This window comes from Paramormyrops kingsleyae, chromosome 1 (assembly GCF_048594095.1).
Source record: "Paramormyrops kingsleyae isolate MSU_618 chromosome 1, PKINGS_0.4, whole genome shotgun sequence".
NCBI lineage: Eukaryota > Metazoa > Chordata > Actinopteri > Osteoglossiformes > Mormyridae > Paramormyrops > Paramormyrops kingsleyae.
In genome coordinates this window covers 19,286,262-19,309,797 of record NC_132797.1, presented here as the reverse complement: position 1 = coordinate 19,309,797, position 23,536 = coordinate 19,286,262, and the positions used below count along the sequence as shown (strand labels likewise).

Below are 23,536 nucleotides of genomic sequence, written 5' to 3'. Positions count from 1 at the left end.
CTCAACCTAGCCAACGTCAACATTCCTGCAACTTGAGTTTGGCGGCTAAAAGGAGCAGCACACTCCCCGTCGGGGAATCGAACCCCGGTCTCCCACGTGACAGGCGGGGATACTCACCACTATACTAACGAGGAGACAGGCAAAGAACACACCTGCCCAAACGCCTCCCGTGGCTGTGGTATACTTATGTGTTCTTCAAATTACATTGTGTTTGATGCTGTGATACCTGCATGACAGCAAACAAAATGTATTAAACTTTACTCAGTGGAAGCGTCTCTATTAAGACAAGATGAACCTATTAAATTAATGGTGAGATCTTGCCTTTTGGTTTCACAGTTCCATTCGATTATTGCTTGCTCATTTAGACCAGTGATTCAAATGAGGATTTGGGAATGACTCACATCAATTCTCTGTTGGCCATTCTCTGCGGTCAACATGCTAGAATTTTCCATTTTATTACATGTATCGGCTGTTTTCTATGCAAAGCGAAGACACTTCTCAAAGTTTCCTTAAGAACCAGCAGGAATGCCATGCCAGGTGAGTCAAGGTTGACGGGGTCCATTGTCTACACTGAAGAAGCAACCACGTCTGGTCTTGGTCCCATGGTGTAATGGCCAGCACTCTGGGCTTTGAATCCAGTGATCCGAGTTCAAGTCTCGGTGGGGCCTTTGTCTTAAGACGTGCTACTTTCTTGTATGATTCTGTGTGAAGGGACCAGCCATTGTTCCCCTGTGAGCCAAGGGAGGTGTGTCTTTGCCCGTTTGGTTCAATTGTGCTGCTACTTCTTGCTCCGATCCCCTCAAGCTACCATTTACTTCCGTGTGTCAGCTGTATCACACACATACTGCAGATATATCTGAAAGGTTCACTAATGTCCAACAGGAAAGTTGTGCCGTTTTGGTCAAGGTTTGCCATGTCCATAGGCTACGGTGAAGCAGCAGCAAGACGGGAAGGGAATCCAAGGTCCCATGGTGTAATGGTCAGCACTCTGGACTCTGAATCCAGTAATCCGAGTTCAAGTCTCGGTGGGACCTCCTGCCTGGATGATCGCTTACTGCGTTCCGCACGTAAGGAGCACCGGTGTTTGCTTTAACAGCATAGGCGAATTGGTTTTTTGCAGATTACTTTTTTTCGATTGTCCTGCATCATCTGACTCCATTCATCTCAACCTAGCCAACGTCAACATTCCTGCAACTTGAGTTTGGCGGCTAAAAGGAGCAGCACACTCCCCGGTCTCCCGCGTGACAGGCGGGGATACTCACCACTATACTAACGAGGAGACAGGCAAAGAACACGCCTGCCCAAACGCCTCCCGTGGCTGTGGTATACTTATGTGTTCTTCAAATTACATTGTGTTTGATGCTGTGATACCTGCATGACAGCAAACAAAATGTATTAAACTTTACTCAGTGGAAGCGTCTCTATTAAGACAAGATGAACCTATTAAATTAATGGTGAGATCTTGCCTTTTGGTTTCACAGTTCCATTCGATTATTGCTTGCTCATTTAGACCAGTGATTCAAATGAGGATTTGGGAATGACTCACACCAATTCTCTGTTGGCCATTCTCTGCGGTCAACATGCTAGAATTTTCCATTTTATTACATGTATCGGCTGTTTTCTATGCAAAGCGAAGACACTTCTCAAAGTTTCCTTAAGAACCAGCAGGAATGCCATGCCAGGTGAGTCAAGGTTGACGGGGTCCATTGTCTACACTGAAGAAGCAACCACGTCTGGTCTTGGTCCCATGGTGTAATGGCCAGCACTCTGGGCTTTGAATCCAGTGATCCGAGTTCAAGTCTCGGTGGGGCCTTTGTCTTAAGACGTGCTACTTTCTTGTATGATTCTGTGTGAAGGGACCAGCCATTGTTCCCCTGTGAGCCAAGGGAGGTGTGTCTTTGCCCGTTTGGTTCAATTATGCTGCTACTTCTTGCTCCGATCCCCTCAAGCTACCATTTACTTCCGTGTGTCAGCTGTATCACACACATACTGCAGATATATCTGAAAGGTTCACTAATGTCCAACAGGAAAGTTGTGCCGTTTTGGTCAAGGTTTGCCATGTCCATAGGCTACGGTGAAGCAGCAGCAAGACGGGAAGGGAATCCAAGGTCCCATGGTGTAATGGTCAGCACTCTGGACTCTGAATCCAGTAATCCGAGTTCAAGTCTCGGTGGGACCTCCTGCCTGGATGATCGCTTACTGCGTTCCGCACGTAAGGAGCACCGGTGTTTGCCTTAACAGCATAGGCGAATTGGTTTTTTGCCGATTACTTTTTTTCGATTGTCCTGCATCATCTGACTCCATTCATCTCAACCTAGCCAACGTCAACATTCCTGCAACTTGAGTTTGGCGGCTAAAAGGAGCAGCACACTCCCCGTCGGGGAATCGAACCCCGGTCTCCCACGTGACAGGCGGGGATACTCACCACTATACTAACGAGGAGACAGGCAAAGAACACGCCTGCCCAAACGCCTCCCGTGGCTGTGGTATACTTATGTGTTCTTCAAATTACATTGTGTTTGATGCTGTGATACCTGCATGACAGCAAACAAAATGTATTAAACTTTACTCAGTGGAAGCGTCTCTATTAAGACAAGATGAACCTATTAAATTAATGGTGAGATCTTGCCTTTTGGTTTCACAGTTCCATTCGATTATTGCTTGCTCATTTAGACCAGTGATTCAAATGAGGATTTGGGAATGACTCACATCAATTCTCTGTTGGCCATTCTCTGCGGTCAACATGCTAGAATTTTCCATTTTATTACATGTATCGGCTGTTTTCTATGCAAAGCGAAGACACTTCTCAAAGTTTCCTTAAGAACCAGCAGGAATGCCATGCCAGGTGAGTCAAGGTTGACGGGGTCCATTGTCTACACTGAAGAAGCAACCACGTCTGGTCTTGGTCCCATGGTGTAATGGCCAGCACTCTGGGCTTTGAATCCAGTGATCCGAGTTCAAGTCTCGGTGGGGCCTTTGTCTTAAGACGTGCTACTTTCTTGTATGATTCTGTGTGAAGGGACCAGCCATTGTTCCCCTGTGAGCCAAGGGAGGTGTGTCTTTGCCCGTTTGGTTCAATTGTGCTGCTACTTCTTGCTCCGATCCCCTCAAGCTACCATTTACTTCCGTGTGTCAGCTGTATCACACACATACTGCAGATATATCTGAAAGGTTCACTAATGTCCAACAGGAAAGTTGTGCCGTTTTGGTCAAGGTTTGCCATGTCCATAGGCTACGGTGAAGCAGCAGCAAGACGGGAAGGGAATCCAAGGTCCCATGGTGTAATGGTCAGCACTCTGGACTCTGAATCCAGTAATCCGAGTTCAAGTCTCGGTGGGACCTCCTGCCTGGATGATCGCTTACTGCGTTCCGCACGTAAGGAGCACCGGTGTTTGCTTTAACAGCATAGGCGAATTGGTTTTTTGCAGATTACTTTTTTTCGATTGTCCTGCATCATCTGACTCCATTCATCTCAACCTAGCCAACGTCAACATTCCTGCAACTTGAGTTTGGCGGCTAAAAGGAGCAGCACACTCCCCGGTCTCCCGCGTGACAGGCGGGGATACTCACCACTATACTAACGAGGAGACAGGCAAAGAACACGCCTGCCCAAACGCCTCCCGTGGCTGTGGTATACTTATGTGTTCTTCAAATTACATTGTGTTTGATGCTGTGATACCTGCATGACAGCAAACAAAATGTATTAAACTTTACTCAGTGGAAGCGTCTCTATTAAGACAAGATGAACCTATTAAATTAATGGTGAGATCTTGCCTTTTGGTTTCACAGTTCCATTCGATTATTGCTTGCTCATTTAGACCAGTGATTCAAATGAGGATTTGGGAATGACTCACACCAATTCTCTGTTGGCCATTCTCTGCGGTCAACATGCTAGAATTTTCCATTTTATTACATGTATCGGCTGTTTTCTATGCAAAGCGAAGACACTTCTCAAAGTTTCCTTAAGAACCAGCAGGAATGCCATGCCAGGTGAGTCAAGGTTGACGGGGTCCATTGTCTACACTGAAGAAGCAACCACGTCTGGTCTTGGTCCCATGGTGTAATGGCCAGCACTCTGGGCTTTGAATCCAGTGATCCGAGTTCAAGTCTCGGTGGGGCCTTTGTCTTAAGACGTGCTACTTTCTTGTATGATTCTGTGTGAAGGGACCAGCCATTGTTCCCCTGTGAGCCAAGGGAGGTGTGTCTTTGCCCGTTTGGTTCAATTATGCTGCTACTTCTTGCTCCGATCCCCTCAAGCTACCATTTACTTCCGTGTGTCAGCTGTATCACACACATACTGCAGATATATCTGAAAGGTTCACTAATGTCCAACAGGAAAGTTGTGCCGTTTTGGTCAAGGTTTGCCATGTCCATAGGCTACGGTGAAGCAGCAGCAAGACGGGAAGGGAATCCAAGGTCCCATGGTGTAATGGTCAGCACTCTGGACTCTGAATCCAGTAATCCGAGTTCAAGTCTCGGTGGGACCTCCTGCCTGGATGATCGCTTACTGCGTTCCGCACGTAAGGAGCACCGGTGTTTGCCTTAACAGCATAGGCGAATTGGTTTTTTGCCGATTACTTTTTTTCGATTGTCCTGCATCATCTGACTCCATTCATCTCAACCTAGCCAACGTCAACATTCCTGCAACTTGAGTTTGGCGGCTAAAAGGAGCAGCACACTCCCCGTCGGGGAATCGAACCCCGGTCTCCCACGTGACAGGCGGGGATACTCACCACTATACTAACGAGGAGACAGGCAAAGAACACGCCTGCCCAAACGCCTCCCGTGGCTGTGGTATACTTATGTGTTCTTCAAATTACATTGTGTTTGATGCTGTGATACCTGCATGACAGCAAACAAAATGTATTAAACTTTACTCAGTGGAAGCGTCTCTATTAAGACAAGATGAACCTATTAAATTAATGGTGAGATCTTGCCTTTTGGTTTCACAGTTCCATTCGATTATTGCTTGCTCATTTAGACCAGTGATTCAAATGAGGATTTGGGAATGACTCACATCAATTCTCTGTTGGCCATTCTCTGCGGTCAACATGCTAGAATTTTCCATTTTATTACATGTATCGGCTGTTTTCTATGCAAAGCGAAGACACTTCTCAAAGTTTCCTTAAGAACCAGCAGGAATGCCATGCCAGGTGAGTCAAGGTTGACGGGGTCCATTGTCTACACTGAAGAAGCAACCACGTCTGGTCTTGGTCCCATGGTGTAATGGCCAGCACTCTGGGCTTTGAATCCAGTGATCCGAGTTCAAGTCTCGGTGGGGCCTTTGTCTTAAGACGTGCTACTTTCTTGTATGATTCTGTGTGAAGGGACCAGCCATTGTTCCCCTGTGAGCCAAGGGAGGTGTGTCTTTGCCCGTTTGGTTCAATTGTGCTGCTACTTCTTGCTCCGATCCCCTCAAGCTACCATTTACTTCCGTGTGTCAGCTGTATCACACACATACTGCAGATATATCTGAAAGGTTCACTAATGTCCAACAGGAAAGTTGTGCCGTTTTGGTCAAGGTTTGCCATGTCCATAGGCTACGGTGAAGCAGCAGCAAGACGGGAAGGGAATCCAAGGTCCCATGGTGTAATGGTCAGCACTCTGGACTCTGAATCCAGTAATCCGAGTTCAAGTCTCGGTGGGACCTCCTGCCTGGATGATCGCTTACTGCGTTCCGCACGTAAGGAGCACCGGTGTTTGCTTTAACAGCATAGGCGAATTGGTTTTTTGCAGATTACTTTTTTTCGATTGTCCTGCATCATCTGACTCCATTCATCTCAACCTAGCCAACGTCAACATTCCTGCAACTTGAGTTTGGCGGCTAAAAGGAGCAGCACACTCCCCGGTCTCCCGCGTGACAGGCGGGGATACTCACCACTATACTAACGAGGAGACAGGCAAAGAACACGCCTGCCCAAACGCCTCCCGTGGCTGTGGTATACTTATGTGTTCTTCAAATTACATTGTGTTTGATGCTGTGATACCTGCATGACAGCAAACAAAATGTATTAAACTTTACTCAGTGGAAGCGTCTCTATTAAGACAAGATGAACCTATTAAATTAATGGTGAGATCTTGCCTTTTGGTTTCACAGTTCCATTCGATTATTGCTTGCTCATTTAGACCAGTGATTCAAATGAGGATTTGGGAATGACTCACACCAATTCTCTGTTGGCCATTCTCTGCGGTCAACATGCTAGAATTTTCCATTTTATTACATGTATCGGCTGTTTTCTATGCAAAGCGAAGACACTTCTCAAAGTTTCCTTAAGAACCAGCAGGAATGCCATGCCAGGTGAGTCAAGGTTGACGGGGTCCATTGTCTACACTGAAGAAGCAACCACGTCTGGTCTTGGTCCCATGGTGTAATGGCCAGCACTCTGGGCTTTGAATCCAGTGATCCGAGTTCAAGTCTCGGTGGGGCCTTTGTCTTAAGACGTGCTACTTTCTTGTATGATTCTGTGTGAAGGGACCAGCCATTGTTCCCCTGTGAGCCAAGGGAGGTGTGTCTTTGCCCGTTTGGTTCAATTATGCTGCTACTTCTTGCTCCGATCCCCTCAAGCTACCATTTACTTCCGTGTGTCAGCTGTATCACACACATACTGCAGATATATCTGAAAGGTTCACTAATGTCCAACAGGAAAGTTGTGCCGTTTTGGTCAAGGTTTGCCATGTCCATAGGCTACGGTGAAGCAGCAGCAAGACGGGAAGGGAATCCAAGGTCCCATGGTGTAATGGTCAGCACTCTGGACTCTGAATCCAGTAATCCGAGTTCAAGTCTCGGTGGGACCTCCTGCCTGGATGATCGCTTACTGCGTTCCGCACGTAAGGAGCACCGGTGTTTGCCTTAACAGCATAGGCGAATTGGTTTTTTGCCGATTACTTTTTTTCGATTGTCCTGCATCATCTGACTCCATTCATCTCAACCTAGCCAACGTCAACATTCCTGCAACTTGAGTTTGGCGGCTAAAAGGAGCAGCACACTCCCCGTCGGGGAATCGAACCCCGGTCTCCCACGTGACAGGCAGGGATACTCACCACTATACTAACGAGGAGACAGGCAAAGAACACGCCTGCCCAAACGCCTCCCGTGGCTGTGGTATACTTATGTGTTCTTCAAATTACATTGTGTTTGATGCTGTGATACCTGCATGACAGCAAACAAAATGTATTAAACTTTACTCAGTGGAAGCGTCTCTATTAAGACAAGATGAACCTATTAAATTAATGGTGAGATCTTGCCTTTTGGTTTCACAGTTCCATTCGATTATTGCTTGCTCATTTAGACCAGTGATTCAAATGAGGATTTGGGAATGACTCACATCAATTCTCTGTTGGCCATTCTCTGCGGTCAACATGCTAGAATTTTCCATTTTATTACATGTATCGGCTGTTTTCTATGCAAAGCGAAGACACTTCTCAAAGTTTCCTTAAGAACCAGCAGGAATGCCATGCCAGGTGAGTCAAGGTTGACGGGGTCCATTGTCTACACTGAAGAAGCAACCACGTCTGGTCTTGGTCCCATGGTGTAATGGCCAGCACTCTGGGCTTTGAATCCAGTGATCCGAGTTCAAGTCTCGGTGGGGCCTTTGTCTTAAGACGTGCTACTTTCTTGTATGATTCTGTGTGAAGGGACCAGCCATTGTTCCCCTGTGAGCCAAGGGAGGTGTGTCTTTGCCCGTTTGGTTCAATTGTGCTGCTACTTCTTGCTCCGATCCCCTCAAGCTACCATTTACTTCCGTGTGTCAGCTGTATCACACACATACTGCAGATATATCTGAAAGGTTCACTAATGTCCAACAGGAAAGTTGTGCCGTTTTGGTCAAGGTTTGCCATGTCCATAGGCTACGGTGAAGCAGCAGCAAGACGGGAAGGGAATCCAAGGTCCCATGGTGTAATGGTCAGCACTCTGGACTCTGAATCCAGTAATCCGAGTTCAAGTCTCGGTGGGACCTCCTGCCTGGATGATCGCTTACTGCGTTCCGCACGTAAGGAGCACCGGTGTTTGCTTTAACAGCATAGGCGAATTGGTTTTTTGCAGATTACTTTTTTTCGATTGTCCTGCATCATCTGACTCCATTCATCTCAACCTAGCCAACGTCAACATTCCTGCAACTTGAGTTTGGCGGCTAAAAGGAGCAGCACACTCCCCGGTCTCCCGCGTGACAGGCGGGGATACTCACCACTATACTAACGAGGAGACAGGCAAAGAACACGCCTGCCCAAACGCCTCCCGTGGCTGTGGTATACTTATGTGTTCTTCAAATTACATTGTGTTTGATGCTGTGATACCTGCATGACAGCAAACAAAATGTATTAAACTTTACTCAGTGGAAGCGTCTCTATTAAGACAAGATGAACCTATTAAATTAATGGTGAGATCTTGCCTTTTGGTTTCACAGTTCCATTCGATTATTGCTTGCTCATTTAGACCAGTGATTCAAATGAGGATTTGGGAATGACTCACACCAATTCTCTGTTGGCCATTCTCTGCGGTCAACATGCTAGAATTTTCCATTTTATTACATGTATCGGCTGTTTTCTATGCAAAGCGAAGACACTTCTCAAAGTTTCCTTAAGAACCAGCAGGAATGCCATGCCAGGTGAGTCAAGGTTGACGGGGTCCATTGTCTACACTGAAGAAGCAACCACGTCTGGTCTTGGTCCCATGGTGTAATGGCCAGCACTCTGGGCTTTGAATCCAGTGATCCGAGTTCAAGTCTCGGTGGGGCCTTTGTCTTAAGACGTGCTACTTTCTTGTATGATTCTGTGTGAAGGGACCAGCCATTGTTCCCCTGTGAGCCAAGGGAGGTGTGTCTTTGCCCGTTTGGTTCAATTATGCTGCTACTTCTTGCTCCGATCCCCTCAAGCTACCATTTACTTCCGTGTGTCAGCTGTATCACACACATACTGCAGATATATCTGAAAGGTTCACTAATGTCCAACAGGAAAGTTGTGCCGTTTTGGTCAAGGTTTGCCATGTCCATAGGCTACGGTGAAGCAGCAGCAAGACGGGAAGGGAATCCAAGGTCCCATGGTGTAATGGTCAGCACTCTGGACTCTGAATCCAGTAATCCGAGTTCAAGTCTCGGTGGGACCTCCTGCCTGGATGATCGCTTACTGCGTTCCGCACGTAAGGAGCACCGGTGTTTGCCTTAACAGCATAGGCGAATTGGTTTTTTGCCGATTACTTTTTTTCGATTGTCCTGCATCATCTGACTCCATTCATCTCAACCTAGCCAACGTCAACATTCCTGCAACTTGAGTTTGGCGGCTAAAAGGAGCAGCACACTCCCCGTCGGGGAATCGAACCCCGGTCTCCCACGTGACAGGCAGGGATACTCACCACTATACTAACGAGGAGACAGGCAAAGAACACGCCTGCCCAAACGCCTCCCGTGGCTGTGGTATACTTATGTGTTCTTCAAATTACATTGTGTTTGATGCTGTGATACCTGCATGACAGCAAACAAAATGTATTAAACTTTACTCAGTGGAAGCGTCTCTATTAAGACAAGATGAACCTATTAAATTAATGGTGAGATCTTGCCTTTTGGTTTCACAGTTCCATTCGATTATTGCTTGCTCATTTAGACCAGTGATTCAAATGAGGATTTGGGAATGACTCACATCAATTCTCTGTTGGCCATTCTCTGCGGTCAACATGCTAGAATTTTCCATTTTATTACATGTATCGGCTGTTTTCTATGCAAAGCGAAGACACTTCTCAAAGTTTCCTTAAGAACCAGCAGGAATGCCATGCCAGGTGAGTCAAGGTTGACGGGGTCCATTGTCTACACTGAAGAAGCAACCACGTCTGGTCTTGGTCCCATGGTGTAATGGCCAGCACTCTGGGCTTTGAATCCAGTGATCCGAGTTCAAGTCTCGGTGGGGCCTTTGTCTTAAGACGTGCTACTTTCTTGTATGATTCTGTGTGAAGGGACCAGCCATTGTTCCCCTGTGAGCCAAGGGAGGTGTGTCTTTGCCCGTTTGGTTCAATTGTGCTGCTACTTCTTGCTCCGATCCCCTCAAGCTACCATTTACTTCCGTGTGTCAGCTGTATCACACACATACTGCAGATATATCTGAAAGGTTCACTAATGTCCAACAGGAAAGTTGTGCCGTTTTGGTCAAGGTTTGCCATGTCCATAGGCTACGGTGAAGCAGCAGCAAGACGGGAAGGGAATCCAAGGTCCCATGGTGTAATGGTCAGCACTCTGGACTCTGAATCCAGTAATCCGAGTTCAAGTCTCGGTGGGACCTCCTGCCTGGATGATCGCTTACTGCGTTCCGCACGTAAGGAGCACCGGTGTTTGCTTTAACAGCATAGGCGAATTGGTTTTTTGCAGATTACTTTTTTTCGATTGTCCTGCATCATCTGACTCCATTCATCTCAACCTAGCCAACGTCAACATTCCTGCAACTTGAGTTTGGCGGCTAAAAGGAGCAGCACACTCCCCGGTCTCCCGCGTGACAGGCGGGGATACTCACCACTATACTAACGAGGAGACAGGCAAAGAACACGCCTGCCCAAACGCCTCCCGTGGCTGTGGTATACTTATGTGTTCTTCAAATTACATTGTGTTTGATGCTGTGATACCTGCATGACAGCAAACAAAATGTATTAAACTTTACTCAGTGGAAGCGTCTCTATTAAGACAAGATGAACCTATTAAATTAATGGTGAGATCTTGCCTTTTGGTTTCACAGTTCCATTCGATTATTGCTTGCTCATTTAGACCAGTGATTCAAATGAGGATTTGGGAATGACTCACATCAATTCTCTGTTGGCCATTCTCTGCGGTCAACATGCTAGAATTTTCCATTTTATTACATGTATCGGCTGTTTTCTATGCAAAGCGAAGACACTTCTCAAAGTTTCCTTAAGAACCAGCAGGAATGCCATGCCAGGTGAGTCAAGGTTGACGGGGTCCATTGTCTACACTGAAGAAGCAACCACGTCTGGTCTTGGTCCCATGGTGTAATGGCCAGCACTCTGGGCTTTGAATCCAGTGATCCGAGTTCAAGTCTCGGTGGGGCCTTTGTCTTAAGACGTGCTACTTTCTTGTATGATTCTGTGTGAAGGGACCATCCATTGTTCCCCTGTGAGCCAAGGGAGGTGTGTCTTTGCCCGTTTGGTTCAATTGTGCTGCTACTTCTTGCTCCGATCCCCTCAAGCTACCATTTACTTCCGTGTGTCAGCTGTATCACACACATACTGCAGATATATCTGAAAGGTTCACTAATGTCCAACAGGAAAGTTGTGCCCTTTTGGTCAAGGTTTGCCATGTCCATAGGCTACGGTGAAGCAGCAGCAAGACGGGAAGGGAATCCAAGGTCCCATGGTGTAATGGTCAGCACTCTGGACTCTGAATCCAGTAATCCGAGTTCAAGTCTCGGTGGGACCTCCTGCCTGGATGATCGCTTACTGCGTTCCGCACGTAAGGAGCACCGGTGTTTGCTTTAACAGCATAGGCGAATTGGTTTTTTGCAGATTACTTTTTTTCGATTGTCCTGCATCATCTGACTCCATTCATCTCAACCTAGCCAACGTCAACATTCCTGCAACTTGAGTTTGGCGGCTAAAAGGAGCAGCACACTCCCCGTCGGGGAATCGAACCCCGGTCTCCCGCGTGACAGGCGGGGATACTCACCACTATACTAACGAGGAGACAGGCAAAGAACACGCCTGCCCAAACGCCTCCCGTGGCTGTGGTATACTTATGTGTTCTTCAAATTACATTGTGTTTGATGCTGTGATACCTGCATGACAGCAAACAAAATGTATTAAACTTTACTCAGTGGAAGCGTCTCTATTAAGACAAGATGAACCTATTAAATTAATGGTGAGATCTTGCCTTTTGGTTTCACAGTTCCATTCGATTATTGCTTGCTCATTTAGACCAGTGATTCAAATGAGGATTTGGGAATGACTCACACCAATTCTCTGTTGGCCATTCTCTGCGGTCAACATGCTAGAATTTTCCATTTTATTACATGTATCGGCTGTTTTCTATGCAAAGCGAAGACACTTCTCAAAGTTTCCTTAAGAACCAGCAGGAATGCCATGCCAGGTGAGTCAAGGTTGACGGGGTCCATTGTCTACACTGAAGAAGCAACCACGTCTGGTCTTGGTCCCATGGTGTAATGGCCAGCACTCTGGGCTTTGAATCCAGTGATCCGAGTTCAAGTCTCGGTGGGGCCTTTGTCTTAAGACGTGCTACTTTCTTGTATGATTCTGTGTGAAGGGACCAGCCATTGTTCCCCTGTGAGCCAAGGGAGGTGTGTCTTTGCCCGTTTGGTTCAATTATAGCTGCTACTTCTTGCTCCGATCCCCTCAAGCTACCATTTACTTCCGTGTGTCAGCTGTATCACACACATACTGCAGATATATCTGAAAGGTTCACTAATGTCCAACAGGAAAGTTGTGCCGTTTTGGTCAAGGTTTGCCATGTCCATAGGCTACGGTGAAGCAGCAGCAAGACGGGAAGGGAATCCAAGGTCCCATGGTGTAATGGTCAGCACTCTGGACTCTGAATCCAGTAATCCGAGTTCAAGTCTCGGTGGGACCTCCTGCCTGGATGATCGCTTACTGCGTTCCGCACGTAAGGAGCACCGGTGTTTGCCTTAACAGCATAGGCGAATTGGTTTTTTGCCGATTACTTTTTTTCGATTGTCCTGCATCATCTGACTCCATTCATCTCAACCTAGCCAACGTCAACATTCCTGCAACTTGAGTTTGGCGGCTAAAAGGAGCAGCACACTCCCCGTCGGGGAATCGAACCCCGGTCTCCCACGTGACAGGCAGGGATACTCACCACTATACTAACGAGGAGACAGGCAAAGAACACACCTGCCCAAACGCCTCCCGTGGCTGTGGTATACTTATGTGTTCTTCAAATTACATTGTGTTTGATGCTGTGATACCTGCATGACAGCAAACAAAATGTATTAAACTTTACTCAGTGGAAGCGTCTCTATTAAGACAAGATGAACCTATTAAATTAATGGTGAGATCTTGCCTTTTGGTTTCACAGTTCCATTCGATTATTGCTTGCTCATTTAGACCAGTGATTCAAATGAGGATTTGGGAATGACTCACACCAATTCTCTGTTGGCCATTCTCTGCGGTCAACATGCTAGAATTTTCCATTTTATTACATGTATCGGCTGTTTTCTATGCAAAGCGAAGACACTTCTCAAAGTTTCCTTAAGAACCAGCAGGAATGCCATGCCAGGTGAGTCAAGGTTGACGGGGTCCATTGTCTACACTGAAGAAGCAACCACGTCTGGTCTTGGTCCCATGGTGTAATGGCCAGCACTCTGGGCTTTGAATCCAGTGATCCGAGTTCAAGTCTCGGTGGGGCCTTTGTCTTAAGACGTGCTACTTTCTTGTATGATTCTGTGTGAAGGGACCAGCCATTGTTCCCCTGTGAGCCAAGGGAGGTGTGTCTTTGCCCGTTTGGTTCAATTATGCTGCTACTTCTTGCTCCGATCCCCTCAAGCTACCATTTACTTCCATGTGTCAGCTGTATCACACACATACTGCAGATATATCTGAAAGGTTCACTAATGTCCAACAGGAAAGTTGTGCCCTTTTGGTCAAGGTTTGCCATGTCCATAGGCTACGGTGAAGCAGCAGCAAGACGGGAAGGGAATCCAAGGTCCCATGGTGTAATGGTCAGCACTCTGGACTCTGAATCCAGTAATCCGAGTTCAAGTCTCGGTGGGACCTCCTGCCTGGATGATCGCTTACTGCGTTCCGCACGTAAGGAGCACCGGTGTTTGCTTTAACAGCATAGGCGAATTGGTTTTTTGCAGATTACTTTTTTTCGATTGTCCTGCATCATCTGACTCCATTCATCTCAACCTAGCCAACGTCAACATTCCTGCAACTTGAGTTTGGCGGCTAAAAGGAGCAGCACACTCCCCGTCGGGGAATCGAACCCCGGTCTCCCGCGTGACAGGCGGGGATACTCACCACTATACTAACGAGGAGACAGGCAAAGAACACGCCTGCCCAAACGCCTCCCGTGGCTGTGGTATACTTATGTGTTCTTCAAATTACATTGTGTTTGATGCTGTGATACCTGCATGACAGCAAACAAAATGTATTAAACTTTACTCAGTGGAAGCGTCTCTATTAAGACAAGATGAACCTATTAAATTAATGGTGAGATCTTGCCTTTTGGTTTCACAGTTCCATTCGATTATTGCTTGCTCATTTAGACCAGTGATTCAAATGAGGATTTGGGAATGACTCACACCAATTCTCTGTTGGCCATTCTCTGCGGTCAACATGCTAGAATTTTCCATTTTATTACATGTATCGGCTGTTTTCTATGCAAAGCGAAGACACTTCTCAAAGTTTCCTTAAGAACCAGCAGGAATGCCATGCCAGGTGAGTCAAGGTTGACGGGGTCCATTGTCTACACTGAAGAAGCAACCACGTCTGGTCTTGGTCCCATGGTGTAATGGCCAGCACTCTGGGCTTTGAATCCAGTGATCCGAGTTCAAGTCTCGGTGGGGCCTTTGTCTTAAGACGTGCTACTTTCTTGTATGATTCTGTGTGAAGGGACCAGCCATTGTTCCCCTGTGAGCCAAGGGAGGTGTGTCTTTGCCCGTTTGGTTCAATTATAGCTGCTACTTCTTGCTCCGATCCCCTCAAGCTACCATTTACTTCCGTGTGTCAGCTGTATCACACACATACTGCAGATATATCTGAAAGGTTCACTAATGTCCAACAGGAAAGTTGTGCCGTTTTGGTCAAGGTTTGCCATGTCCATAGGCTACGGTGAAGCAGCAGCAAGACGGGAAGGGAATCCAAGGTCCCATGGTGTAATGGTCAGCACTCTGGACTCTGAATCCAGTAATCCGAGTTCAAGTCTCGGTGGGACCTCCTGCCTGGATGATCGCTTACTGCGTTCCGCACGTAAGGAGCACCGGTGTTTGCCTTAACAGCATAGGCGAATTGGTTTTTTGCCGATTACTTTTTTTCGATTGTCCTGCATCATCTGACTCCATTCATCTCAACCTAGCCAACGTCAACATTCCTGCAACTTGAGTTTGGCGGCTAAAAGGAGCAGCACACTCCCCGTCGGGGAATCGAACCCCGGTCTCCCACGTGACAGGCAGGGATACTCACCACTATACTAACGAGGAGACAGGCAAAGAACACACCTGCCCAAACGCCTCCCGTGGCTGTGGTATACTTATGTGTTCTTCAAATTACATTGTGTTTGATGCTGTGATACCTGCATGACAGCAAACAAAATGTATTAAACTTTACTCAGTGGAAGCGTCTCTATTAAGACAAGATGAACCTATTAAATTAATGGTGAGATCTTGCCTTTTGGTTTCACAGTTCCATTCGATTATTGCTTGCTCATTTAGACCAGTGATTCAAATGAGGATTTGGGAATGACTCACACCAATTCTCTGTTGGCCATTCTCTGCGGTCAACATGCTAGAATTTTCCATTTTATTACATGTATCGGCTGTTTTCTATGCAAAGCGAAGACACTTCTCAAAGTTTCCTTAAGAACCAGCAGGAATGCCATGCCAGGTGAGTCAAGGTTGACGGGGTCCATTGTCTACACTGAAGAAGCAACCACGTCTGGTCTTGGTCCCATGGTGTAATGGCCAGCACTCTGGGCTTTGAATCCAGTGATCCGAGTTCAAGTCTCGGTGGGGCCTTTGTCTTAAGACGTGCTACTTTCTTGTATGATTCTGTGTGAAGGGACCAGCCATTGTTCCCCTGTGAGCCAAGGGAGGTGTGTCTTTGCCCGTTTGGTTCAATTATGCTGCTACTTCTTGCTCCGATCCCCTCAAGCTACCATTTACTTCCGTGTGTCAGCTGTATCACACACATACTGCAGATATATCTGAAAGGTTCACTAATGTCCAACAGGAAAGTTGTGCCGTTTTGGTCAAGGTTTGCCATGTCCATAGGCTACGGTGAAGCAGCAGCAAGACGGGAAGGGAATCCAAGGTCCCATGGTGTAATGGTCAGCACTCTGGACTCTGAATCCAGTAATCCGAGTTCAAGTCTCGGTGGGACCTCCTGCCTGGATGATCGCTTACTGCGTTCCGCACGTAAGGAGCACCGGTGTTTGCCTTAACAGCATAGGCGAATTGGTTTTTTGCCGATTACTTTTTTTCGATTGTCCTGCATCATCTGACTCCATTCATCTCAACCTAGCCAACGTCAACATTCCTGCAACTTGAGTTTGGCGGCTAAAAGGAGCAGCACACTCCCCGGTCTCCCGCGTGACAGGCGGGGATACTCACCACTATACTAACGAGGAGACAGGCAAAGAACACGCCTGCCCAAACGCCTCCCGTGGCTGTGGTATACTTATGTGTTCTTCAAATTACATTGTGTTTGATGCTGTGATACCTGCATGACAGCAAACAAAATGTATTAAACTTTACTCAGTGGAAGCGTCTCTATTAAGACAAGATGAACCTATTAAATTAATGGTGAGATCTTGCCTTTTGGTTTCACAGTTCCATTCGATTATTGCTTGCTCATTTAGACCAGTGATTCAAATGAGGATTTGGGAATGACTCACATCAATTCTCTGTTGGCCATTCTCTGCGGTCAACATGCTAGAATTTTCCATTTTATTACATGTATCGGCTGTTTTCTATGCAAAGCGAAGACACTTCTCAAAGTTTCCTTAAGAACCAGCAGGAATGCCATGCCAGGTGAGTCAAGGTTGACGGGGTCCATTGTCTACACTGAAGAAGCAACCACGTCTGGTCTTGGTCCCATGGTGTAATGGCCAGCACTCTGGGCTTTGAATCCAGTGATCCGAGTTCAAGTCTCGGTGGGGCCTTTGTCTTAAGACGTGCTACTTTCTTGTATGATTCTGTGTGAAGGGACCAGCCATTGTTCCCCTGTGAGCCAAGGGAGGTGTGTCTTTGCCCGTTTGGTTCAATTGTGCTGCTACTTCTTGCTCCGATCCCCTCAAGCTACCATTTACTTCCGTGTGTCAGCTGTATCACACACATACTGCAGATATATCTGAAAGGTTCACTAATGTCCAACAGGAAAGTTGTGCCGTTTTGGTCAAGGTTTGCCATGTCCATAGGCTACGGTGAAGCAGCAGCAAGACGGGAAGGGAATCCAAGGTCCCATGGTGTAATGGTCAGCACTCTGGACTCTGAATCCAGTAATCCGAGTTCAAGTCTCGGTGGGACCTCCTGCCTGGATGATCGCTTACTGCGTTCCGCACGTAAGGAGCACCGGTGTTTGCTTTAACAGCATAGGCGAATTGGTTTTTTGCAGATTACTTTTTTTCGATTGTCCTGCATCATCTGACTCCATTCATCTCAACCTAGCCAACGTCAACATTCCTGCAACTTGAGTTTGGCGGCTAAAAGGAGCAGCACACTCCCCGGTCTCCCGCGTGACAGGCGGGGATACTCACCACTATACTAACGAGGAGACAGGCAAAGAACACGCCTGCCCAAACGCCTCCCGTGGCTGTGGTATACTTATGTGTTCTTCAAATTACATTGTGTTTGATGCTGTGATACCTGCATGACAGCAAACAAAATGTATTAAACTTTACTCAGTGGAAGCGTCTCTATTAAGACAAGATGAACCTATTAAATTAATGGTGAGATCTTGCCTTTTGGTTTCACAGTTCCATTCGATTATTGCTTGCTCATTTAGACCAGTGATTCAAATGAGGATTTGGGAATGACTCACACCAATTCTCTGTTGGCCATTCTCTGCGGTCAACATGCTAGAATTTTCCATTTTATTACATGTATCGGCTGTTTTCTATGCAAAGCGAAGACACTTCTCAAAGTTTCCTTAAGAACCAGCAGGAATGCCATGCCAGGTGAGTCAAGGTTGACGGGGTCCATTGTCTACACTGAAGAAGCAACCACGTCTGGTCTTGGTCCCATGGTGTAATGGCCAGCACTCTGGGCTTTGAATCCAGTGATCCGAGTTCAAGTCTCGGTGGGGCCTTTGTCTTAAGACGTGCTACTTTCTTGTATGATTCTGTGTGAAGGGACCAGCCATTGTTCCCCTGTGAGCCAAGGGAGGTGTGTCTTTGCCCGTTTGGTTCAATTATGCTGCTACTTCTTGCTCCGATCCCCTCAAGCTACCATTTACTTCCGTGTGTCAGCTGTATCACACACATACTGCAGATATATCTGAAAGGTTCACTAATGTCCAACAGGAAAGTTGTGCCGTTTTGGTCAAGGTTTGCCATGTCCATAGGCTACGGTGAAGCAGCAGCAAGACGGGAAGGGAATCCAAGGTCCCATGGTGTAATGGTCAGCACTCTGGACTCTGAATCCAGTAATCCGAGTTCAAGTCTCGGTGGGACCTCCTGCCTGGATGATCGCTTACTGCGTTCCGCACGTAAGGAGCACCGGTGTTTGCCTTAACAGCATAGGCGAATTGGTTTTTTGCCGATTACTTTTTTTCGATTGTCCTGCATCATCTGACTCCATTCATCTCAACCTAGCCAACGTCAACATTCCTGCAACTTGAGTTTGGCGGCTAAAAGGAGCAGCACACTCCCCGTCGGGGAATCGAACCCCGGTCTCCCACGTGACAGGCGGGGATACTCACCACTATACTAACGAGGAGACAGGCAAAGAACACACCTGCCCAAACGCCTCCCGTGGCTGTGGTATACTTATGTGTTCTTCAAATTACATTGTGTTTGATGCTGTGATACCTGCATGACAGCAAACAAAATGTATTAAACTTTACTCAGTGGAAGCGTCTCTATTAAGACAAGATGAACCTATTAAATTAATGGTGAGATCTTGCCTTTTGGTTTCACAGTTCCATTCGATTATTGCTTGCTCATTTAGACCAGTGATTCAAATGAGGATTTGGGAATGACTCACACCAATTCTCTGTTGGCCATTCTCTGCGGTCAACATGCTAGAATTTTCCATTTTATTACATGTATCGGCTGTTTTCTATGCAAAGCGAAGACACTTCTCAAAGTTTCCTTAAGAACCAGCAGGAATGCCATGCCAGGTGAGTCAAGGTTGACGGGGTCCATTGTCTACACTGAAGAAGCAACCACGTCTGGTCTTGGTCCCATGGTGTAATGGCCAGCACTCTGGGCTTTGAATCCAGTGATCCGAGTTCAAGTCTCGGTGGGGCCTTTGTCTTAAGACGTGCTACTTTCTTGTATGATTCTGTGTGAAGGGACCAGCCATTGTTCCCCTGTGAGCAAAGGGAGGTGTGTCTTTGCCCGTTTGGTTCAATTATGCTGCTACTTCTTGCTCCGATCCCCTCAAGCTACCATTTACTTCCGTGTGTCAGCTGTATCACACACATACTGCAGATATATTTGAAAGGTTCACTAATGTCCAACAGGAAAGTTGTGCCGTTTTGGTCAAGGTTTGCCATGTCCATAGGCTACGGTGAAGCAGCAGCAAGACGGGAAGGGAATCCAAGGTCCCATGGTGTAATGGTCAGCACTCTGGACTCTGAATCCAGTAATCCGAGTTCAAGTCTCGGTGGGACCTCCTGCCTGGATGATCGCTTACTGCGTTCCGCACGTAAGGAGCACCGGTGTTTGCTTTAACAGCATAGGCGAATTGGTTTTTTGCCGTTTACTTTTTTTCGATTGTCCTGCATCATCTGACTCCATTCATCTCAACCTAGCCAACGTCAACATTCCTGCAACTTGAGTTTGGCGGCTAAAAGGAGCAGCACACTCCCCGTCGGGGAATCGAACCCCGGTCTCCCGCGTGACAGGCGGGGATACTCACCACTATACTAACGAGGAGACAGGCAAAGAACACGCCTGCCCAAATGCCTCCCGTGGCTGTGGTATACTTATGTGTTCTTCAAATTACATTGTGTTTGATGCTGTGATACCTGCATGACAGCAAACAAAATGTATTAAACTTTACTCAGTGGAAGCGTCTCTATTAAGACAAGATGAACCTATTAAATTAATGGTGAGATCTTGCCTTTTGGTTTCACAGTTCCATTCGATTATTGCTTGCTCATTTAGACCAGTGATTCAAATGAGGATTTGGGAATGACTCACACCAATTCTCTGTTGGCCATTCTCTGCGGTCAACATGCTAGAATTTTCCATTTTATTACATGTATCGGCTGTTTTCTATGCAAAGCGAAGACACTTCTCAAAGTTTCCTTAAGAACCAGCAGGAATGCCATGCCAGGTGAGTCAAGGTTGACGGGGTCCATTGTCTACACTGAAGAAGCAACCACGTCTGGTCTTGGTCCCATGGTGTAATGGCCAGCACTCTGGGCTTTGAATCCAGTGATCCGAGTTCAAGTCTCGGTGGGGCCTTTGTCTTAAGACGTGCTACTTTCTTGTATGATTCTGTGTGAAGGGACCAGCCATTGTTCCCCTGTGAGCCAAGGGAGGTGTGTCTTTGCCCGTTTGGTTCAATTATGCTGCTACTTCTTGCTCCGATCCCCTCAAGCTACCATTTACTTCCGTGTGTCAGCTGTATCACACACATACTGCAGATATATCTGAAAGGTTCACTAATGTCCAACAGGAAAGTTGTGCCGTTTTGGTCAAGGTTTGCCATGTCCATAGGCTACAGTGAAGCAGCAGCAAGACGGGAAGGGAATCCATGGTGTAATGGTCAGCACTCTGGACTCTGAATCCAGTAATCCGAGTTCAAGTCTCGGTGGGACCTCCTGCCTGGATGATCGCTTACTGCGTTCCGCACGTAAGGAGCACCAGTGTTTGCCTTAACAGCATAGGCGAATTGGTTTTTTGCCGATTACTTTTTTTCGATTGTCCTGCATCATCTGACTCCATTCATCTCAACCTAGCCAACGTCAACATTCCTGCAACTTGAGTTTGGCGGCTAAAAGGAGCAGCACACTCCCCGTCGGGGAATCGAACCCCGGTCTCCCACGTGACAGGCGGGGATACTCACCACTATACTAACGAGGAGACAGGCAAAGAACACACCTGCCCAAACGCCTCCCGTGGCTGTGGTATACTTATGTGTTCTTCAAATTACATTGTGTTTGATGCTGTGATACCTGCATGACAGCAAACAAAATGTATTAAACTTTACTCAGTGGAAGCGTCTCTATTAAGACAAGATGAACCTATTAAATTAATGGTGAGATCTTGCCTTTTGGTTTCACAGTTCCATTCGATTATTGCTTGCTCATTTAGACCAGTGATTCAAATGAGGATTTGGGAATGACTCACATCAATTCTCTGTTGGCCATTCTCTGCGGTCAACATGCTAGAATTTTCCATTTTATTACATGTATCGGCTGTTTTCTATGCAAAGCGAAGACACTTCTCAAAGTTTCCTTAAGAACCAGCAGGAATGCCATGCCAGGTGAGTCAAGGTTGACGGGGTCCATTGTCTACACTGAAGAAGCAACCACATCTGGTCTTGGTCCCATGGTGTAATGGCCAGCACTCTGGGCTTTGAATCCAGTGATCCGAGTTCAAGTCTCGGTGGGGCCTTTATCTTAAGACGTGCTACTTTCTTGTATGATTCTGTGTGAAGGGACCAGCCATTGTTCCCCTGTGAGCCAAGGGAGGTGTGTCTTTGCCCGTTTGGTTCAATTATGCTGCTACTTCTTGCTCCGATCCCCTCAAGCTACCATTTACTTCCGTGTGTCAGCTGTATCACACACATACTGCAGATATATCTGAAAGGTTCACTAATGTCCAACAGGAAAGTTGTGCCGTTTTGGTCAAGGTTTGCCATGTCCATAGGCTACGGTGAAGCAGCAGCAAGACGGGAAGGGAATCCAAGGTCCCATGGTGTACTGGTCAGCACTCTGGACTCTGAATCCAGTAATCCGAGTTCAAGTCTCGGTGGGGCCTTTGTCTTAAGACGTGCTACTTTCTTGTATGATTCTGTGTGAAGGGACCAGCCATTGTTCCCCTGTGAGCCAAGGGAGGTGTGTCTTTGCCCGTTTGGTTCAATTATGCTGCTACTTCTTGCTCCGATCCCCTCAAGCTACCATTTACTTCCGTGTGTCAGCTGTATCACACACATACTGCAGATATATCTGAAAGGTTCACTAATGTCCAACAGGAAAGTTGTGCCGTTTTGGTCAAGGTTTGCCATGTCCATAGGCTACGGTGAAGCAGCAGCAAGACGGGAAGGGAATCCAAGGTCCCATGGTGTAATGGTCAGCACTCTGGACTCTGAATCCAGTAATCCGAGTTCAAGTCTCGGTGGGACCTCCTGCCTGGATGATCGCTTACTGCGTTCCGCACGTAAGGAGCACCGGTGTTTGCTTTAACAGCATAGGCGAATTGGTTTTTTGCCGATTACTTTTTTTCGATTGTCCTGCATCATCTGACTCCATTCATCTCAACCTAGCCAACGTCAACATTCCTGCAACTTGAGTTTGGCGGCTAAAAGGAGCAGCACACTCCCCGTCGGGGAATCGAACCCCGGTCTCCCGCGTGACAGGCGGGGATACTCACCACTATACTAACGAGGAGACAGGCAAAGACCACGCCTGCCCAAACGCCTCCCGTGGCTGTGGTATACTTATGTGTTCTTCAAATTACATTGTGTTTGATGCTGTGATACCTGCATGACAGCAAACAAAATGTATTAAACTTTACTCAGTGGAAGCGTCTCTATTAAGACAAGATGAACCTATTAAATTAATGGTGAGATCTTGCCTTTTGGTTTCACAGTTCCATTCGATTATTGCTTGCTCATTTAGACCAGTGATTCAAATGAGGATTTGGGAATGACTCACACCAATTCTCTGTTGGCCATTCTCTGCGGTCAACATGCTAGAATTTTCCATTTTATTACATGTATCGGCTGTTTTCTATGCAAAGCGAAGACACTTCTCAAAGTTTCCTTAAGAACCAGCAGGAATGCCATGCCAGGTGAGTCAAGGTTGACGGGGTCCATTGTCTACACTGAAGAAGCAACCACGTCTGGTCTTGGTCCCATGGTGTAATGGCCAGCACTCTGGGCTTTGAATCCAGTGATCCGAGTTCAAGTCTCGGTGGGGCCTTTGTCTTAAGACGTGCTACTTTCTTGTATGATTCTGTGTGAAGGGACCAGCCATTGTTCCCCTGTGAGCCAAGGGAGGTGTGTCTTTGCCCGTTTGGTTCAATTATGCTGCTACTTCTTGCTCCGATCCCCTCAAGCTACCATTTACTTCCGTGTGTCAGCTGTATCACACACATACTGCAGATATATCTGAAAGGTTCACTAATGTCCAACAGGAAAGTTGTGCCGTTTTGGTCAAGGTTTGCCAAGTCCATAGGCTACGGTGAAGCAGCAGCAAGACGGGAAGGGAATCCAAGGTCCCATGGTGTAATGGTCAGCACTCTGGACTCTGAATCCAGTAATCCGAGTTCAAGTCTCGGTGGGACCTCCTGCCTGGATGATCGCTTACTGCGTTCCGCACGTAAGGAGCACCGGTGTTTGCCTTAACAGCATAGGCGAATTGGTTTTTTGCCGATTACTTTTTTTCGATTGTCCTGCATCATCTGACTCCATTCATCTCAACCTAGCCAACGTCAACATTCCTGCAACTTGAGTTTGG

The 23,536-nt window shown here is 46.9% G+C and overlaps 52 non-coding genes across 52 annotated transcripts; 39 read left to right on the top strand and 13 right to left on the bottom strand.

Annotated features, from left to right (window-relative positions):
- Positions 1 to 62: 62 nt before the first annotated feature.
- trnad-guc (transfer RNA aspartic acid (anticodon GUC)) lies at positions 63 to 134 on the bottom strand. Its single transcript has one exon. It is a non-coding gene; the product is annotated as a tRNA-Asp (tRNA).
- A 462-nt stretch (positions 135 to 596) lies between these two features.
- Positions 597 to 668, top strand: trnaq-uug (transfer RNA glutamine (anticodon UUG)). Its single transcript has one exon. It is a non-coding gene; the product is annotated as a tRNA-Gln (tRNA).
- A 294-nt stretch (positions 669 to 962) lies between these two features.
- Positions 963 to 1,034, top strand: trnaq-cug (transfer RNA glutamine (anticodon CUG)). The gene has a single exon. It is a non-coding gene; the product is annotated as a tRNA-Gln (tRNA).
- A 707-nt stretch (positions 1,035 to 1,741) lies between these two features.
- On the top strand, positions 1,742 to 1,813 carry trnaq-uug (transfer RNA glutamine (anticodon UUG)). The gene has a single exon. It is a non-coding gene; the product is annotated as a tRNA-Gln (tRNA).
- A 294-nt stretch (positions 1,814 to 2,107) lies between these two features.
- trnaq-cug (transfer RNA glutamine (anticodon CUG)) lies at positions 2,108 to 2,179 on the top strand. The gene has a single exon. It is a non-coding gene; the product is annotated as a tRNA-Gln (tRNA).
- Positions 2,180 to 2,370: 191 nt separating this feature from the next.
- On the bottom strand, positions 2,371 to 2,442 carry trnad-guc (transfer RNA aspartic acid (anticodon GUC)). The gene has a single exon. It is a non-coding gene; the product is annotated as a tRNA-Asp (tRNA).
- Positions 2,443 to 2,904: 462 nt separating this feature from the next.
- On the top strand, positions 2,905 to 2,976 carry trnaq-uug (transfer RNA glutamine (anticodon UUG)). The gene has a single exon. It is a non-coding gene; the product is annotated as a tRNA-Gln (tRNA).
- A 294-nt stretch (positions 2,977 to 3,270) lies between these two features.
- trnaq-cug (transfer RNA glutamine (anticodon CUG)) lies at positions 3,271 to 3,342 on the top strand. The gene has a single exon. It is a non-coding gene; the product is annotated as a tRNA-Gln (tRNA).
- Positions 3,343 to 4,049: 707 nt separating this feature from the next.
- trnaq-uug (transfer RNA glutamine (anticodon UUG)) lies at positions 4,050 to 4,121 on the top strand. Its single transcript has one exon. It is a non-coding gene; the product is annotated as a tRNA-Gln (tRNA).
- A 294-nt stretch (positions 4,122 to 4,415) lies between these two features.
- Positions 4,416 to 4,487, top strand: trnaq-cug (transfer RNA glutamine (anticodon CUG)). The gene has a single exon. It is a non-coding gene; the product is annotated as a tRNA-Gln (tRNA).
- Positions 4,488 to 4,678: 191 nt separating this feature from the next.
- trnad-guc (transfer RNA aspartic acid (anticodon GUC)) lies at positions 4,679 to 4,750 on the bottom strand. Its single transcript has one exon. It is a non-coding gene; the product is annotated as a tRNA-Asp (tRNA).
- Positions 4,751 to 5,212: 462 nt separating this feature from the next.
- Positions 5,213 to 5,284, top strand: trnaq-uug (transfer RNA glutamine (anticodon UUG)). Its single transcript has one exon. It is a non-coding gene; the product is annotated as a tRNA-Gln (tRNA).
- Positions 5,285 to 5,578: 294 nt separating this feature from the next.
- Positions 5,579 to 5,650, top strand: trnaq-cug (transfer RNA glutamine (anticodon CUG)). The gene has a single exon. It is a non-coding gene; the product is annotated as a tRNA-Gln (tRNA).
- Positions 5,651 to 6,357: 707 nt separating this feature from the next.
- On the top strand, positions 6,358 to 6,429 carry trnaq-uug (transfer RNA glutamine (anticodon UUG)). Its single transcript has one exon. It is a non-coding gene; the product is annotated as a tRNA-Gln (tRNA).
- A 294-nt stretch (positions 6,430 to 6,723) lies between these two features.
- Positions 6,724 to 6,795, top strand: trnaq-cug (transfer RNA glutamine (anticodon CUG)). The gene has a single exon. It is a non-coding gene; the product is annotated as a tRNA-Gln (tRNA).
- Positions 6,796 to 6,986: 191 nt separating this feature from the next.
- Positions 6,987 to 7,058, bottom strand: trnad-guc (transfer RNA aspartic acid (anticodon GUC)). Its single transcript has one exon. It is a non-coding gene; the product is annotated as a tRNA-Asp (tRNA).
- A 462-nt stretch (positions 7,059 to 7,520) lies between these two features.
- On the top strand, positions 7,521 to 7,592 carry trnaq-uug (transfer RNA glutamine (anticodon UUG)). The gene has a single exon. It is a non-coding gene; the product is annotated as a tRNA-Gln (tRNA).
- A 294-nt stretch (positions 7,593 to 7,886) lies between these two features.
- On the top strand, positions 7,887 to 7,958 carry trnaq-cug (transfer RNA glutamine (anticodon CUG)). The gene has a single exon. It is a non-coding gene; the product is annotated as a tRNA-Gln (tRNA).
- A 707-nt stretch (positions 7,959 to 8,665) lies between these two features.
- Positions 8,666 to 8,737, top strand: trnaq-uug (transfer RNA glutamine (anticodon UUG)). Its single transcript has one exon. It is a non-coding gene; the product is annotated as a tRNA-Gln (tRNA).
- Positions 8,738 to 9,031: 294 nt separating this feature from the next.
- On the top strand, positions 9,032 to 9,103 carry trnaq-cug (transfer RNA glutamine (anticodon CUG)). The gene has a single exon. It is a non-coding gene; the product is annotated as a tRNA-Gln (tRNA).
- A 191-nt stretch (positions 9,104 to 9,294) lies between these two features.
- On the bottom strand, positions 9,295 to 9,366 carry trnad-guc (transfer RNA aspartic acid (anticodon GUC)). The gene has a single exon. It is a non-coding gene; the product is annotated as a tRNA-Asp (tRNA).
- Positions 9,367 to 9,828: 462 nt separating this feature from the next.
- Positions 9,829 to 9,900, top strand: trnaq-uug (transfer RNA glutamine (anticodon UUG)). Its single transcript has one exon. It is a non-coding gene; the product is annotated as a tRNA-Gln (tRNA).
- A 294-nt stretch (positions 9,901 to 10,194) lies between these two features.
- On the top strand, positions 10,195 to 10,266 carry trnaq-cug (transfer RNA glutamine (anticodon CUG)). The gene has a single exon. It is a non-coding gene; the product is annotated as a tRNA-Gln (tRNA).
- Positions 10,267 to 10,973: 707 nt separating this feature from the next.
- Positions 10,974 to 11,045, top strand: trnaq-uug (transfer RNA glutamine (anticodon UUG)). Its single transcript has one exon. It is a non-coding gene; the product is annotated as a tRNA-Gln (tRNA).
- Positions 11,046 to 11,339: 294 nt separating this feature from the next.
- trnaq-cug (transfer RNA glutamine (anticodon CUG)) lies at positions 11,340 to 11,411 on the top strand. The gene has a single exon. It is a non-coding gene; the product is annotated as a tRNA-Gln (tRNA).
- A 191-nt stretch (positions 11,412 to 11,602) lies between these two features.
- On the bottom strand, positions 11,603 to 11,674 carry trnad-guc (transfer RNA aspartic acid (anticodon GUC)). The gene has a single exon. It is a non-coding gene; the product is annotated as a tRNA-Asp (tRNA).
- Positions 11,675 to 12,136: 462 nt separating this feature from the next.
- Positions 12,137 to 12,208, top strand: trnaq-uug (transfer RNA glutamine (anticodon UUG)). Its single transcript has one exon. It is a non-coding gene; the product is annotated as a tRNA-Gln (tRNA).
- A 295-nt stretch (positions 12,209 to 12,503) lies between these two features.
- trnaq-cug (transfer RNA glutamine (anticodon CUG)) lies at positions 12,504 to 12,575 on the top strand. The gene has a single exon. It is a non-coding gene; the product is annotated as a tRNA-Gln (tRNA).
- A 191-nt stretch (positions 12,576 to 12,766) lies between these two features.
- trnad-guc (transfer RNA aspartic acid (anticodon GUC)) lies at positions 12,767 to 12,838 on the bottom strand. Its single transcript has one exon. It is a non-coding gene; the product is annotated as a tRNA-Asp (tRNA).
- Positions 12,839 to 13,300: 462 nt separating this feature from the next.
- On the top strand, positions 13,301 to 13,372 carry trnaq-uug (transfer RNA glutamine (anticodon UUG)). Its single transcript has one exon. It is a non-coding gene; the product is annotated as a tRNA-Gln (tRNA).
- A 294-nt stretch (positions 13,373 to 13,666) lies between these two features.
- Positions 13,667 to 13,738, top strand: trnaq-cug (transfer RNA glutamine (anticodon CUG)). The gene has a single exon. It is a non-coding gene; the product is annotated as a tRNA-Gln (tRNA).
- A 191-nt stretch (positions 13,739 to 13,929) lies between these two features.
- On the bottom strand, positions 13,930 to 14,001 carry trnad-guc (transfer RNA aspartic acid (anticodon GUC)). The gene has a single exon. It is a non-coding gene; the product is annotated as a tRNA-Asp (tRNA).
- A 462-nt stretch (positions 14,002 to 14,463) lies between these two features.
- trnaq-uug (transfer RNA glutamine (anticodon UUG)) lies at positions 14,464 to 14,535 on the top strand. Its single transcript has one exon. It is a non-coding gene; the product is annotated as a tRNA-Gln (tRNA).
- Positions 14,536 to 14,830: 295 nt separating this feature from the next.
- trnaq-cug (transfer RNA glutamine (anticodon CUG)) lies at positions 14,831 to 14,902 on the top strand. The gene has a single exon. It is a non-coding gene; the product is annotated as a tRNA-Gln (tRNA).
- Positions 14,903 to 15,093: 191 nt separating this feature from the next.
- trnad-guc (transfer RNA aspartic acid (anticodon GUC)) lies at positions 15,094 to 15,165 on the bottom strand. Its single transcript has one exon. It is a non-coding gene; the product is annotated as a tRNA-Asp (tRNA).
- A 462-nt stretch (positions 15,166 to 15,627) lies between these two features.
- On the top strand, positions 15,628 to 15,699 carry trnaq-uug (transfer RNA glutamine (anticodon UUG)). The gene has a single exon. It is a non-coding gene; the product is annotated as a tRNA-Gln (tRNA).
- Positions 15,700 to 15,993: 294 nt separating this feature from the next.
- Positions 15,994 to 16,065, top strand: trnaq-cug (transfer RNA glutamine (anticodon CUG)). The gene has a single exon. It is a non-coding gene; the product is annotated as a tRNA-Gln (tRNA).
- Positions 16,066 to 16,772: 707 nt separating this feature from the next.
- On the top strand, positions 16,773 to 16,844 carry trnaq-uug (transfer RNA glutamine (anticodon UUG)). Its single transcript has one exon. It is a non-coding gene; the product is annotated as a tRNA-Gln (tRNA).
- Positions 16,845 to 17,138: 294 nt separating this feature from the next.
- Positions 17,139 to 17,210, top strand: trnaq-cug (transfer RNA glutamine (anticodon CUG)). The gene has a single exon. It is a non-coding gene; the product is annotated as a tRNA-Gln (tRNA).
- A 707-nt stretch (positions 17,211 to 17,917) lies between these two features.
- Positions 17,918 to 17,989, top strand: trnaq-uug (transfer RNA glutamine (anticodon UUG)). Its single transcript has one exon. It is a non-coding gene; the product is annotated as a tRNA-Gln (tRNA).
- A 294-nt stretch (positions 17,990 to 18,283) lies between these two features.
- trnaq-cug (transfer RNA glutamine (anticodon CUG)) lies at positions 18,284 to 18,355 on the top strand. The gene has a single exon. It is a non-coding gene; the product is annotated as a tRNA-Gln (tRNA).
- Positions 18,356 to 18,546: 191 nt separating this feature from the next.
- trnad-guc (transfer RNA aspartic acid (anticodon GUC)) lies at positions 18,547 to 18,618 on the bottom strand. Its single transcript has one exon. It is a non-coding gene; the product is annotated as a tRNA-Asp (tRNA).
- A 462-nt stretch (positions 18,619 to 19,080) lies between these two features.
- On the top strand, positions 19,081 to 19,152 carry trnaq-uug (transfer RNA glutamine (anticodon UUG)). The gene has a single exon. It is a non-coding gene; the product is annotated as a tRNA-Gln (tRNA).
- Positions 19,153 to 19,446: 294 nt separating this feature from the next.
- trnaq-cug (transfer RNA glutamine (anticodon CUG)) lies at positions 19,447 to 19,518 on the top strand. Its single transcript has one exon. It is a non-coding gene; the product is annotated as a tRNA-Gln (tRNA).
- Positions 19,519 to 19,709: 191 nt separating this feature from the next.
- On the bottom strand, positions 19,710 to 19,781 carry trnad-guc (transfer RNA aspartic acid (anticodon GUC)). The gene has a single exon. It is a non-coding gene; the product is annotated as a tRNA-Asp (tRNA).
- A 462-nt stretch (positions 19,782 to 20,243) lies between these two features.
- On the top strand, positions 20,244 to 20,315 carry trnaq-uug (transfer RNA glutamine (anticodon UUG)). Its single transcript has one exon. It is a non-coding gene; the product is annotated as a tRNA-Gln (tRNA).
- A 549-nt stretch (positions 20,316 to 20,864) lies between these two features.
- trnad-guc (transfer RNA aspartic acid (anticodon GUC)) lies at positions 20,865 to 20,936 on the bottom strand. The gene has a single exon. It is a non-coding gene; the product is annotated as a tRNA-Asp (tRNA).
- A 462-nt stretch (positions 20,937 to 21,398) lies between these two features.
- Positions 21,399 to 21,470, top strand: trnaq-uug (transfer RNA glutamine (anticodon UUG)). The gene has a single exon. It is a non-coding gene; the product is annotated as a tRNA-Gln (tRNA).
- Positions 21,471 to 22,130: 660 nt separating this feature from the next.
- On the top strand, positions 22,131 to 22,202 carry trnaq-cug (transfer RNA glutamine (anticodon CUG)). Its single transcript has one exon. It is a non-coding gene; the product is annotated as a tRNA-Gln (tRNA).
- Positions 22,203 to 22,393: 191 nt separating this feature from the next.
- On the bottom strand, positions 22,394 to 22,465 carry trnad-guc (transfer RNA aspartic acid (anticodon GUC)). Its single transcript has one exon. It is a non-coding gene; the product is annotated as a tRNA-Asp (tRNA).
- A 462-nt stretch (positions 22,466 to 22,927) lies between these two features.
- Positions 22,928 to 22,999, top strand: trnaq-uug (transfer RNA glutamine (anticodon UUG)). Its single transcript has one exon. It is a non-coding gene; the product is annotated as a tRNA-Gln (tRNA).
- A 294-nt stretch (positions 23,000 to 23,293) lies between these two features.
- Positions 23,294 to 23,365, top strand: trnaq-cug (transfer RNA glutamine (anticodon CUG)). Its single transcript has one exon. It is a non-coding gene; the product is annotated as a tRNA-Gln (tRNA).
- The last annotated feature ends 171 nt before the right edge of the window (positions 23,366 to 23,536 follow it).